Below are 13,575 nucleotides of genomic sequence, written 5' to 3'. Positions count from 1 at the left end.
AGAACAGGGTAGAGGAGGGTGTAAGAGAGCAGTAGAGGTTAGAAGAGAGCAGTAAAGGGTAGAACAGGGTAGAGGAGGGTGTAAGAGAGTAGTAGAGGTTAGAAGAGAGCAGTAAAGGGTAGAACAGGGTAGAGGAGGGTGTAAGAGAGCAGTAGAGGTTAGAAGAGACCAGTAAAGGGTAGAACAGGGTAGAGGAGGGTGTAAGAGAGCAGTAGAGGTTAGAAGAGACCAGTAAACGGTAGAACAGGGTAGAGGAGGGTGTAAGAGAGTAGAACAGGGTAGAGGAGGGTGTAAGAGAGTAGAAGAGGTTAGAAGAGACCAGTAAAGGGTAGAACAGGGTAGAGGAGGGTGTAAGAGAGCAATAGAAGTTAGAAGAGAGCAGTAAAGGGTAGAACAGGGTAGAGGAGGGTGTAAGAGAGCAGAAGAGGTTAGAAGAGACCAGTAAAGGGTAGAGGAGGATGTAAGAGAGCAGTAGAGGTTAGAAGAGACCAGTAAAGGGTAGAGCAGGGTAGAGGAGGGTGTAAGAGAGCAGTAGAGGTTAGAAGAGACCAGTAAAGGGAAGAACAGGGTAGAGGAGGGTGTAAGAGAGCAGTAGAGGTTAGAAGAGACCAGTAAAGGGTAGAACAGGAGGAGGGTGTAAGAGAGCAGTAGAGGTTAGAAGAGACCAGTAAAGGGTAGAGCAGGGTAGAGGAGGGTGTAAGAGAGCAGTAGAGGTTAGAAGAGACCAGTAAAGGGTAGAACAGGGGAGGGTGTAAGAGAGGAGTAGAGGTTAGAAGAGACCAGTAAAGGGTAGAACAGGGTAGAGGAGGGTGTAAGAGAGTAGTAGAGGTTAGAAGAGAGCAGTAAAGGGTAGAACGGGGTAGAGGAGGGTGTAAGAGAGTAGAAGAGGTTAGAAGAGAATAGTAAAGGGTAGAACAGGGTAGAGGAGGGTGTAAGAGAGCAGTAGAGGTTAGAAGAGACCAGTAAAGGGTAGAACAGGGTAGAGGAGGGTGTAAGAGAGGAGTAGAGGTTAGAAGAGAGCAGTAAAGGGTAGAACAGGGTAGAGGAGGGTGTAAGAGAGCAGTAGAGGTTAGAAGAGACCAGTAAAGGGTAGAACAGGGTAGAGGAGGGTGTAAGAGAGCAGTAGAGGTTAGAAGAGACCAGTAAAGGGTAGAGGAGGGTGTAAGAGAGCAGTAGAGGTTAGAAGAGACCAGTAAAGGGTAAAAGGGTAGAGCAGGGTAGAGGAGGGTGTAAGAGAGCAGTAGAGGTTAGAAGAGACCAGTAAAGGGTAGAACAGGGTAGAGGAGGGTGTAAGAGAGTAGAAGAGGTTAGAAGAGAATAGTAAAGGGTAGAACAGGGTAGAGGAGGGTGTAAGAGAGCAGTAGAGGTTAGAAGAGAGCAGTAAAGGGTAGAACAGGGTAGAGGAGGGTGTAAGAGAGCAGTAGAGGTTAGAAGAGAGCAGTAAAGGGTAGAACAGGGTAGAGGAGGGTGTAAGAGAGGAGTAGAGGTTAGAAGAGAGCAGTAAAGGGTAGAACAGGGTAGAGGAGGGTGTAAGAGAGCAGTAGAGGTTAGAAGAGACCAGTAAAGGGTAGAACAGGGTAGAGGAGGGTGTAAGAGAGTAGAAGAGGTTAGAAGAGAATAGTAAAGGGTAGAACAGGGTAGAGGAGGGTGTAAGAGAGCAGTAGAGGTTAGAAGAGACCAGTAAAGGGTAGAACAGGGTAGAGGAGGGTGTAAGAGAGGAGTAGAGGTTAGAAGAGAGCAGTAAAGGGTAGAACAGGGTAGAGGAGGGTGTAAGAGAGCAGTAGAGGTTAGAAGAGACCAGTAAAGGGTAGAACAGGGTAGAGGAGGGTGTAAGAGAGTAGAACAGGGTAGAGGAGGGTGTAAGAGAGTAGTAGAGGTTAGAAGAGAGCAGTAAAGGGTAGAACAGGGTAGAGGAGGGTGTAAGAGCGTAGAACAGGGTAGAGGAGGGTGTAAGAGAGTAGAACAGGGTAGAGGAGGGTGTAAGAGAGTAGTATAGGTTAGAAGAGACCAGTAAAGGGTAGAACAGGGTAGAGGAGGGTGTAAGAGAGTAGAACAGGGTAGAGGAGGGTGTAAGAGAGTAGTAGAGGTTAGAAGAGAGCAGTAAAGGGTAGAACAGGGTAGAGGAGGGTGTAACAGAGTAGTAGAGGTTAGAAGAGAGCAGTAAAGGGTAGAACAGGGTAGAGGAGGGTGTAAGAGAGGAGTAGAGGTTAGAAGAGAGCAGTAAAGGGTAGAACAGGGTAGAGGAGGGTGTAAGAGAGTAGAAGAGAGCAGTAAAGGGTAGAGGTGGGTGTAAGAGAGTAGGAGAGGAGGGCATTAGGCGAATTACATAGGGAAGATCTCAGTTGCATACTCCTCACATCCTCTCTCCTCGTCTCCTTCTCAAACCCCATTGGAGGAGAAGGTCAGAGGGTAGGGACCTCTGGATTTCCTATCCAATGGGTTTTGAGTAGGAGACGAAGAGAGAGGAAGTGAGGAGTATGCAATTGAAAGTTTCCCATTGGCTATATGGGTTCTGGTCAAAAGTAGTACACTAAATAGGGAATATGGTGCCATGTGGGACGCAACCATAATATTCCCCTTTCTTTGATAAAAAGATAGGGGGGGAAGAGAGGGGGGCAGAAAGAGAGAGGGGGAGAGAGAGAGGGGAGAAAGAGAGAGGGGAGAGAGAGAGGGGAGAGGGAAAGAGAGAGGGGGGAGGGAGAAAGAGAGAGGGGGAGAGAAAGAGGGGGAAGAGAGAGGGGAGAGAAAGAGAGAGTGGGAGAAAGAGAGAGAGAAAGTCACTTTACCAAAGTACATAGTCAGAATGTCCATCTCCGAACTGCATATCTACATCAGTTATTCAGGCATCTTGTAGAGGGAACAGTCAGCAGTGTACACTGAATGTACAAAACATTAAGGACACCAGGTGAAAGTTATGATCCCTGTCACTTATTAAATCCACTTCAATCAGTGTAGATGAAGGAGAAGAGACATGTTAAATAATCATTTTTAAGCCTTGAGTCAATTGAGACATGGATTGTGTATGTGTGCCATTCAGAAGGATTATGGGCAAGACCAAATATTTAAGTGCCTTTGAACAGAGTATGGTAGTAGGTGCCAGACGCACCAGTTTGTGTCAAGAACTGCAACGCTGCTGGGTTTTTCACGCTCAACAGTTTCCCGTGTGTATCAAGAATGGTCCACCACCAAAAGTACATCCAGCGAACTTGACACAACTGTGGGAAGCATTGGAGTCAACATGGGCCTGTGCATCCCTGTGGAACACTTCAACATTAGGAAGGTGTCCTTATTGTTTTGTACACTCAGTGTATGTATGCGTGTGTGTGCGTGCGTGTGTGTATGCGTGTGCATGTACGTGTGAGTGTGTTTATGTATGCATCTGCATGTATGTGTGTGTGTGCATGTATGTGTGTGTGTGTGTGTGTGTGTGTGTGTGTGTGTGTGTGTGTGTGTGTGTGTGTGTGTGTGTGTGTGTGTGTGTGTGTGTGTGTGTGTGTGTGTGTGCGTGCGTGCGTGCGTGCGTGCGTGCGTGCGTGCGTGCGTGCGTGCGTGCGTGCGTGCGCTTATATCCTTGCCAATATCTGGGCATTTAAAGAGATGACAGAGGACATATCGATTCCCTCTCTATTCTCATACTGTGAGGCCGACTGACTACACGGACACTTTGAAACCGAGTGTGTGTGTGTTTGTGTGTGTCAAATCTCCCGTGATGAAATGTAGATATGTATTTGGACACAAGTGGTGAAGCCCATAATAGATACACACACTAGGCCCATAACTTGGCTCTTCCAAGCTTCAGACATCCAAGTGTGTATTTAACACCAAGGTCACATCAGTTGCTCTGTGTGTTGTGTGTTGTGTTGTGTGTGTGTGTGTGTGTGTGTGTGTGTGTGTGTGTGTGTGTGTGTGTGTGTGTGTGTGTGTGTGTGTGTGTGTGTGTGTGTGTGTGTGTGTGTGTGTGTGTGTGTGTGTGTGTGTGTGTACGTTTTACTATACTTTTTAGTACCAGAAGTCCTCACTAGAATAGTAAACCAACAAAAATTCTGAGAAGTGAGAACATTTTGCCGGGGTTCACTATTATTTCACACCCAGAAGAGGAGAGAAGGGAGGCAACATGGAATCATTCCTAAATATATTCTACTACAGAAGAACATGTTATAATGTAAAACCTAAGAGGTGTTCAATAGGTTATGTCCCAGGATGTTTACATGGAACACTCTTAGAAATAAAGGTGCTATGTAGAACCTTAAAGGGTTCTTCGCCTGTCCCCATAGGAGAACCCTATTAATCAACCCGTTTTGGTTCCAGGTAGAACCATTTTGGTTCCATGTAGAACCCTTTGTGGAAAGGATAACCCTTTTTTGGAACCAAAAAGGGTTATCCTATGGGTACTGCCAAAGAACTCTCTTGGAACCCTTTTTTTCTAAGAATGTACAGTTCTAACTAGACTTTTTCTAACTCCTTTGTAGATGGTGTTCTGTGATTATGAAGTATGGATTTTAGGGCCCATACTAAACATAGTATGCATCACCATAAAAGCTAGTGTGTGTGTGTGTGTGTGTGTGTGGTGTGGTGTGGTGTGGTGTGGTGTGGTGTGGTGTGGTGTGGTGTGGTGTGGTGTGGTGTGGTGTGGTGTGGTGTGGTGTGGTGTGTGTGTGTGTGTGTGTGTGTGTGTGTGTGTGTGTGTGTGTGTGTGTGTGTGTGTGTGTGTGTGTGTGTCAGTCAATCAGTCAGTCAGTCAGTCAATGTAGGCTACATCAATCTCATACTGTACTTCAAGATCTCTCTCTCTCTCCTTTCTTCTTCCCTTCATCCCCTCTGGTCTCCATGTTACCAAGGTGACGGAGTTTCAACATCGAGTGCCATGCGTGTCGGTCGAGTGTTCCCGTTAGACAGACTGTGTGTGTGGCATGTTATTTGCTTTGGCTTTGTATTGTAATCCAGACATGTCCACTAAGATATGAAACCATAGGGCATAGCCTCAGACACGCTCACAATATACACACTGAGTTGTAACCCATATCGCACCTGTCATAGGGTGTAACGCTCCACCTGCTGCTGAAAAGCACTTGGACCATTTAAAACTGAGCTGCTTTCACTTCTCTCTCTCTCTAGAATGAGTTGACTCTGTCTTTCTGTCTCTGCCTTGCCCTTGATTAACCCTCTATCCTTCCGTTGGTCCGTCGTCTCCTTATTTAACACAGACAGACTTATGTTACTGTTTCCGCCTCTATTTCTGTCTCTCTGTCTCCCTCTCTCTCTCCTTTTCCCCTCTCTGTAGCATGTCCATACTTTAGGAAGTGCTGATGCAGGGTAATGCAATAGAGGGTGGGAGACAGCATGATGAACAGAGAGAAGGAATGGGGGAGACAGGGAGGGAGGGAAACTGAGAGAACAGAACAGGAGGAACAGGGAGGGTCAACCAATATGAAGAGAGAGAGGGAGAGGAAAAGAGGTGGGGAGAGAGACAGACAGACGGCTGTGGCCCAGGCTTTTGACTCCCTCTTTGTGTCATAGGGAGTATGTCTGGGATATTACACACACACACACACACACACACACACCTTTGACAGTGAGCAGCCACAGAGAGATGGATCTAGCTCTGCTGGCCTTGGTTGTCAACAGCTGGTGAGAAAGACTGATAAATATAGTCTGAGGAAGATGAGAAGGACGAAGCAAGGGATGAGGGGGAGTGAGAGAGGGGGAGCCTTTTAAAGAGCTTGAGGGAGAGATAAAGGATAGAGAGATACAGATTGACAGAGGGAGATGGGGAGAGAGATGTAGATTGACAGAGGGAGATGGAGGGAGAGATAAAGGAGACAGGTAGAGAGGGAGAGAGGGAGATGAAGGGAGAGATAAAGAAGACATGTAGAGAGGGAGATGAAGGGACAGATAAAGAAGACAGGTAGAGAGGGACGGGGGAGAGATAAAGAAGACAGGTAGAGAGGGAGAGAGGGAGATGGAGGGAGAGATAAAGGAGACAGGTAGAGAAGGATAGAGGGAGATGAAGGGAGAGATAAAGAAGACAGGTAGAGAAGGAGAGAGGGAGATGAAGGGAGAGATAAAGAAGACAGGTAGAGAAGGATAGAGGGAGATGAAGGGAGAGATAAATGAGACAGGTAGAGAGGGAGAGAGGGAGATGAAGGGAGAGATAAAGAAGACAGGTAGAGAAGGATAGAGGGAGATGAAGGGAGAGATAAAGGAGATAGGTAGAGAAGGATAGAGGGAGAGTTGAGTCTGTCTAGGACTTGTGAGGCGTCTGTTTCTCAAACTAGACACTCTAATGTACTTGTCCTCTTGCTCAGTTGTGCACCGGGGCCTCCCACTCCTCTTCCTATTCTGGTTAGAGGCAGTTTGCGCTGTTCTGTGATGAGAGAAGTACGCAGCTTTTATTTCAGAATAAAGTTCTTTGTTTCTGCCCATTTTGAGCCTGTAATCGAACCCACAAATACTGATGCTCCAGATACTCAACGAGTCTAAAGACGGACAGTTTTATTGCTTCTTTAATCAGAACTACTTTTTTCAGCTGTGCTAATGTAATTACAAAAGTGTTTTCTAATGATCAATTAGCCTTTTAAAACGATAAACTTGGATTAGCTAACACAATGTGCCATTGGAACACAGAAGTGATGGTTGCTGATAATTGGCCTCTGTACGCCTATTTTTTTATTTTACCAGGTAAGTTGACTGAGAACACGTTCTCATTTGCAGCAACAACCTGGGGAATAGTTACAGGGGAGAGGAGGGGGATGAATGAGCCAATTGTAAACTGGGGATTATTAGGTGACCATGATGGTTTGAGGGCCAGATTGGGAATTTAGCCAGGACACCGGGGTTAACACCCCTACTCTTACGATAAGTGCCATGGGATCTTTAATGACCTCAGAGAGTCAGGACACCCGTTTAACGTCCCATCCGAAAGACGGCACCCTACACAGGGCAGTGTCCCCAATCGTTGCCCTGGGGCATTGGGATATATTTTTATTTTTTTTAGACCAGAGGAAAGAGTGCCTCCTACTGGCCCTCCAACACCACATCCAGCAGCATCTGGTCTCCCATCCAGGGACTGACCAGGACCAACCCTGCTTAGCTTCAGAAGCAAGCCAGCAGTGGTATGCAGGGTGGTATGCTGCTGGCTATGTAGATATTCCATAAAAAAATCTGCAGTTTCCAGCTACAATAGTTATTAACAACATTAACGTTAATGTCTACACTGTATTTATGATCAATTTGATGTTATTTTACTGGACAAAACAAACAAGGACATTTCTAAATGACCCCAAACTTTTGAACAGTAGTGTATATATTATGTAAATAAACAATTTTATATCAATTTCTTCCAGCTAGGCAGAGAGGGTGTCGAAACAGCCTAAGAAGCAGACTGCTGAAACAGGCTACCAAGCAGACTGCAGAAACAGGCTACCAAGCAGACTGCAGAAACAGGCTACCAAGCAGACTGCTGAAACAGCATACCAAGCAGACTGCAGAAACAGGCTACCAAGCAGACTGCTGAAACAGCATACCAAGCAGACTGCTGAAACAGCATACCAAGCAGACTGCAGAAACAGGCTACCAAGCAGACTGCAGAAACAGGCTACCAAGCAGACTGCTGAAACAGCATACCAAGCAGACTGCAGAAACAGGCTACCAAGCAGACTGCTGAAACAGCATATCAAGCAGACTGCTGAAACAGCATACCAAGCAGACTGCAGAAACAGGCTACCAAGCAGACTGCAGAAACAGGCTACCAAGCAGACTGCAGAAACACGTTATCAGGCAGACTGTAGAAACATGTTATCAAGCAGACTGTAGAAACATGTTATCAAGCAAACTGTAGAAACAGGCTACCAAGCAGACTGTAGAAACATGTTATCAAGCAGACTGTAGAAACAGGCTACCAAGCAGACTGTAGAAACAGGTTATCAAGCAGACTGTAGAAACAGGCTACCAAGCAGACTGTAGAAACATGTTATCAAGCAGACTGTAGAAACAGGCTACCAAGCAGACTGTAGAAACATGTTATCAAGCAGACTGTAGAAACAGGCTACCAAGCAGACTGTAGAAACAGGCTACCAAGCAGACTGTAGAAACAGGTTATCAAGCAGACTGTAGAAACATGTTATCAAGCAGACTGTAGAAACAGGCTACCAAGCAGACTGTAGAAACAGGCTACCAAGCAGACTGAAGAAACATGTTATCAAGCAGACTGTAGAAACATGTTATCAAGCAGACTGTAGAAACATGTTATCAAGCAGACTGTAGAAACATGTTATCAAGCAGACTGTAGAAACATGTTATCAAGCAGACTGTAGAAACATGTTATCAAGCAAACTGTAGAAACAGGCTACCAAGCAGACTGTAGAAACATGTTATCAAGCAGACTGTAGAAACAGGCTACCAAGCAGACTGTAGAAACAGGTTATCAAGCAGACTGTAGAAACAGGCTACCAAGCAGACTGTAGAAACATGTTATCAAGCAGACTGTAGAAACAGGCTACCAAGCAGACTGTAGAAACATGTTATCAAGCAGACTGTAGAAACAGGCTACCAAGCAGACTGTAGAAACAGGCTACCAAGCAGACTGTAGAAACAGGTTATCAAGCAGACTGTAGAAACATGTTATCAAGCAGACTGTAGAAACAGGCTACCAAGCAGACTGTAGAAACAGGCTACCAAGCAGACTGAAGAAACATGTTATCAAGCAGACTGTAGAAACATGTTATCAAGCAGACTGTAGAAACATGTTATCAAGCAGACTGTAGAAACATGTTATCAAGCAGACTGTAGAAACATGTTATCAAGCAGACTGTAGAAACATGCTACCAAGCAGACTGTAGAAACATGTTATCAAGCAGACTGAAGAAACATGTTATCAAGCAGACTGCAGAAACATGTTATCAAGCAGACTGCAGAAACATGTTATCAAGCAGACTGTAGAAACATGTTATCAAGCAGACTGTAGAAACATGTTATCAAGCAGACTGTAGAAACATGTTATCAAGCAGACTGTAGAAACATGTTATCAAGCAGACTGTAGAAACAGGCTACCAAGCAGACTGTAGAAACATGTTATCAAGCAGACTGAAGAAACAGGTTATCAAGCAGACTATAGAAACATGTTATCAAGCAGACTGTAGAAACAGGCTACCAAGCAGACTGTAGAAACATGTTATCAAGCAGACTGTAGAAACATGTTATCAAGCAGACTGAAGAAACAGGTTATCAAGCAGACTGAAGAAACAGGTTATCAAGCAGACTGTAGAAACATGTTATCAAGCAGACTGTAGAAACATGTTATCAAGCAGACTGCAGAAACAGGCTACCAAGCAGACTGTAGAAAGAGGCTACCAAGCAGACTGTAGAAACAGGCTACCAAGCAGACTGTAGAAACATGTTATCAAGCAGACTGTAGAAACATGTTATCAAGCAGACTGTAGAAACATGTTATCAAGCAGACTGAAGAAACAGGTTATCAAGCAGACTATAGAAACATGTTATCAAGCAGACTGTAGAAACAGGCTACCAAGCAGACTGTAGAAACATGTTATCAAGCAGACTGTAGAAACATGTTATCAAGCAGACTGAAGAAACAGGTTATCAAGCAGACTGAAGAAACAGGTTATCAAGCAGACTGTAGAAACATGTTATCAAGCAGACTGTAGAAACATGTTATCAAGCAGACTGCAGAAAAACAGGCTACCAAGCAGACTGTAGAAAGAGGCTACCAAGCAGACTGTAGAAACATGTTATCAAGCAGACTGTAGAAACATGTTATCAAGCAGACTGAAGAAACATGTTATCAAGCAGACTGAAGAAACAGGTTATCAAGCAGACTGAAGAAACAGGTTATCAAGCCGACTATAGAAACATGTTATCAAGCAGACTGTAGAAACAGGCTACCAAGCAGACTGTAGAAATATGTTATCAAGCAGACTGTAGAAACATGTTATCAAGCAGACTATAGAAACATGTTATCAAGCAGACTGTAGAAACAGGCTACCAAGGTCAGCTGTATTTTCTCTGATTACTTGATTTCTTGAGTTATCTTAGATTAAATCATACTAATTTGAGGGAGTATGCGATCACACTCATTTGGGTCACCTAGCCAAATTCAGCAGAACCGAAGCATGTGGAAGCCTTGAGCGGAAGAGAGAGAAGGGGGGAGAGAGAAAGATGAAGGTAGAGAGCAAGGGAGAGAGGTAGAGAGCGAGGGAGAGAGGTAGAGGTAGAGAGGGAAAGAGGGAGAGAGTGAGGGAGAGAGGTAGAGGTAGAGAGGGAAAGAGGGAGAGAGTGAGGGAGAGAGGGAGAGAGGTAGAGAGTAAGGGAGAGGGTGAGGGAGTGAGTGAGAGAGGTAGAGAGTGAGAGGTAGAGAGGGAAAGAAGGAGAGAGTGAGGGAGAGAGGTTGAGAGGTAGAGAGTGAGGGAGAGAGTGAGGAGTGAGTGAGGTAGAGAGGTAGAGAGGTAGATAGTGAGGGAGAGAGGGGGAGAGAGAGGTAGATAGTGAGGGAGAGAGAGAGGTAAATAGTGAGAAAGAGAAGTAGAGAGGTAGATAGTGAGGAAGTAAAGTAGAGAGGTAGATAGTGAGGGAGGGAGGTAGATAGTGAGGTAGAGAGGTAGATAGTGAGGTAGAGAGGTAGATAGTGAGGTAGAGAGGTAGATAGTGAGGGAGAGAGGTAGATAGGTAGATAGTGAGGTAGATAGGTAGATAGTGAGGGAGAGAGGTAGATAGTGAGGGGGAGAGGTAGATAGTGAGGGAGAGAGGGAGAGAGTGAGAGAGATAGGTAGATAATGAGGGAGAGAGGTAGAGAGAGGTAGATAGTGCGGGAGAGAGGTAGATAGTGAGGGAGTGAGGTAGAGAGAGAGATAGATAGTGAGGGAGAGAGGTATATAATGAGGGAGAGAGGTAGAGAGAGGTAGATAGTGAGGGATAGAGGTAGATAGTGAGGGAGTGAGGTAGAGAGAGAGAGAGATAGTGAGGGAGAGAGGTAGATAATGAGGGAGAGAGGTGGAGAGAGGTAGACAGTGAGGGAAAGAGGTAGAGAGGTAGATAGTGAGGGAGAGAGGTAGATAGTGAGGGAGTGATGTAGAGAGGTAGATAGTGAGGGAGAGGGGTAGATAGTGAGGGAGAGAGGTAGATAGTGAGGGAGAGAGGTAGAGAGGTAGATAGTGAGGTAGATAGTGAGGACAGCAAATAAATGTTTTATTAATAGTAGTGTTTGATTGGTTAGTAATGTTGAGAAAGTGATCTGACCCTAGGGCAGTGTTAGTACGTCATGTCTTGAACCCCACTGTCCCTCTCCCATACTCTCCCAAAATAAATGCTGTGTATGTATGTATGTATGTGTGTATGTGTGTCTGTGTGTCTGTGTGTGTTTGCGTGTTTGCGTGCGTGCGTGCGTGCGTGCGTGCGTGCGTGCGTGCGTGCGTGCGTGCGTGTGTGCGAGTGTGATATATAAGACTGATAGTGGACACCCCCCTCTCTTACCCTATCTCAACTCCAGCTCCTGTCTCTTTCTCTCCTTCACTCTCTCCATCTCTCTCTCTCTCTCTCTCTCTCTCTCTCTCTCTCTCTCTCTCTCTCTCTCTCTCTCTCTCTCTCTCTCTCTCTCCAGTGTCTAGTCCCTCACTAGCCAGGTAAGGTTGATCATTGAAAGGTCTGGGTGGTGGGATTGGTTTTCATTGGATGCATAATTATTATTCATTATTGCAACCAAATACTGTCTGGTTGGGGTCTGCAGTTAATGCCTGACGTTCAAACTCACAGAAAAAGAATGTTCTTTATTCAGTTTCCATTGGTTTGTTTTTGGTCATCTTGTGTTAGAAAAGGATTGTTGTTTTGAGAAGTGTTGGACAGGTTGATATGTAGTGTGCTGTGAATTCACACAGCATGTATAGACAATTCTGTGTAGTGATTCTGTGTTCTTGAAAGGCTGGATGTTGGTAGAATTCCGTTCTAAAACCTGCATCTGTTCTAAGTCCCAGTTCTGACCCAGACGGAATGCTCAGGATATTTGTCATTCTTAGAATATTCCTAAAACAATGGTTCTAGTATTCTATGGTCTGCTTGGAGATGTCAGTCTCCTGTCCACTCAGCCAAAATATGACTGCACGTGCGACTGTAGACCGAGACGAGTGTGTGTGTGTGTGTTTATGTACTTTAAACCAAGACATGTACGACTCCATGACTCATACAACTGTTATATGATGTCAAGGTTGAAATATTACTCAGTGCAATACATCACATACATCATAGTCACATACATCATACTCACATACATCATACTCACATACATCATACTCACATACATCATAGTCACATACATCATAGTCACATACATCATAGTCACATACATCATAGTCACATACATCATACTCACATACATCATAGTCACATACATCATAGTCACATACATCATAGTCACATACATCATAGTCACATACATCATAGTCACATACATCATAGTCACATACATCATACTCACATACATCATAGTCACATACATCATACTCACATACATCATAGTCACATACATCATAGTCTATTTGAGCGTTGCATGACACAAACCTGAAGGCAGTCAAATGTAGGACTATAGCAGCACTTCCTCATTTCAACGCCCGTCACCCAACACGGTGATAAATAGCTGCTATTGGGATAAATACCCCATTAAAAAGAGGCTTTGCACCATCTGATAGAGAGGACATCTGGTGTCCCCTAAAGACAACCCACACAACACAGGCCCAAATCCATCTCTCAGCCCTTCATCACCTTGTAGAGACCCGAGAGGATTTGATTGGTATAAGCAATATGGTGACACTTCAACCTAGCCTATCAGAGGGCAAGATGAAGCTATTACCATGTTGCTTATACCAATCGAATCCTCTCAGATCTCCACAAATGCAGGAAATAGGGCATAGGGATGGATTTGGGATTGGGCCATGGTCCGGTTAAAATAATGTTTAAAAAATAAGACATTTAACCATTGTAGTTAACGGTATATGTCACTTTAGCTAACAAATTAGTTGTAGTTAGTTAAATTGCTCCTTCTTGGTCAGGTCGTTATTGTAAAAGCTAATGTGTTCTCCATGACTTACAAAGGCATAAATACAGTTCTATGTCGTAGAGTTATACAACACTTGACGTGACATGTTACCCTGCAGTGTAAGGGTCATGTTGTCAAGACTAATCGTCAAGTTGTTTTACCTCGAGTGGGCTACACTAACCTTCGACCCCTATGTACGTGCCAGAAGGCTTTGGTCGCTGTCAATCATATACTGCATGTATATAGATGTCAAAGATCAACGTTAACTTGTTCTACCTGTGATGAAGTGTAACTGTTAACACTCTAGAAGGGTTTGAAACATGAGTACATGTCAAAGATCAACGTTAACTTGTTTTACCTGTGATGAAGTGGAAGATGAACTGTTAAAGATTCTACGGTAGCGTTGAAACCTATGTAGATGCCACTGGTAACCCGTACTGCTAGAAGGGTTAGGTAGCTTTGAAACCTATGTAGATGCCACTGGTAACCCGTACTGCTAGAAGGGTTAGGTAGCTTTGAAACCTATGTAGATGCCA

At 44.6% G+C, this 13,575-nt stretch overlaps 1 protein-coding gene across 1 annotated transcript in view; it reads left to right on the top strand.

The window, feature by feature from the left end:
• Positions 1–13,575, top strand: part of LOC129842218 (parvalbumin alpha) — a 48,398-nt gene that overhangs the window by 26,110 nt on the left and 8,713 nt on the right. The gene's annotated exons all lie outside the window — the stretch shown is intronic.

This window comes from Salvelinus fontinalis, unplaced genomic scaffold, assembly GCF_029448725.1.
Source record: "Salvelinus fontinalis isolate EN_2023a unplaced genomic scaffold, ASM2944872v1 scaffold_0023, whole genome shotgun sequence".
In the NCBI taxonomy this organism is placed as follows: Eukaryota; Metazoa; Chordata; class Actinopteri; order Salmoniformes; family Salmonidae; genus Salvelinus; species Salvelinus fontinalis.
This window is presented reverse-complemented; position numbering and strand designations above follow the sequence as displayed.